Source organism: Acyrthosiphon pisum, unplaced genomic scaffold, assembly GCF_005508785.2.
Source record: "Acyrthosiphon pisum isolate AL4f unplaced genomic scaffold, pea_aphid_22Mar2018_4r6ur Scaffold_1958;HRSCAF=2468, whole genome shotgun sequence".
NCBI lineage: Eukaryota > Metazoa > Arthropoda > Insecta > Hemiptera > Aphididae > Acyrthosiphon > Acyrthosiphon pisum.
The window spans coordinates 3,476-4,465 of NW_021768858.1; the positions used below are offsets into that span (position 1 = coordinate 3,476).

General features: G+C 64.4%; 1 non-coding gene across 1 annotated transcript; it reads left to right on the plus strand.

The window, feature by feature from the left end:
* The first annotated feature begins 145 nt into the window (after positions 1-145).
* Positions 146-303, plus strand: LOC115034653. Its single transcript, XR_003839983.1, has one exon. It is a non-coding gene; the product is annotated as a 5.8S ribosomal RNA (ribosomal RNA).
* The last annotated feature ends 687 nt before the right edge of the window (positions 304-990 follow it).

Genomic DNA, 990 nt, shown 5'->3' on the forward strand with positions numbered 1-990 from the left:
GACCGCCCGCGCGCCGCGACCCCCGACCCGAGCGTCGGACCGAAAGATGGTTAACACGTCGAAAGACCCGTACGTGCCCAGTCGTGCGTCCCGCGCACGGCGCGTGGCTCGTAGAAGTTTCGTCGAACAAAACAAAAAAACAACCGACACCGAGCGGCGGATCACTTGGCTCGTGGATCGATGAAGACCGCAGCTATCTGCGCGTCGTCGTGTAATCCGCAGGTTATACGAACATCGACCAGTCGAACGCACATTGCGGCCTCGGTGACCCGCGGGTCCCGGGCCACGCCTGTCTGAGGGTCGTATACCGGATACTCGGCCAGACCGATGCGCCGCCGGCAGGCGTCCGACGGCACGCCCGTCGGCCGCTCCGGTGGTGCGAGATTGGCGGTTCGACCGGGGAGAGCCGCTCGCGCGGCCGCCTCCGGTCGTTCGCCCAAGTTGTGACGGCAAACAGTCACGGGTTCTCGCGTCGTCAAACGGCACGTCCCCGTCCGCCCGCCGCGCGAGAGCGCGGCCGGGCCGGCTGAGAGTCCACGAGACCTCTCCGGCTTCCGAGAAGCGGACGCGGGCGGTCACCGTACGGGCGGAGCGCGGACCGCAGGCTGCCGTGTAATTTAAGAAACAAACAACCGATACGTTCCGACCTCAGATCAGGCGGGACTACCCGCCGGATTTAAGCATATTAATAAGCGGAGGAAAAGAAAACAACCGTGATTCCCTTAGTAGCGGCGAGCGAACCGGGAAAAGCCCATCGCCGAATCTCGCCGCGCACTTTTGTGTCGCGGCACGTATGAGAGTTGTGGCGTACGGGCCGGCCTCGTTGCCGGGGCGCACGTGACGGTCCAAGTCTCCCTTGAACGGGGCCATGGCCCGCAGATGGTGCCAGGCCAGTAGAGGCCGTCACAGCGTTCCGGGATCGGACCGCGCCTTCGAGTCGGGTTGCTTGAGAGTGCAGCCCGAAGCGGGTGGTAAACTCCATCTAAGGCT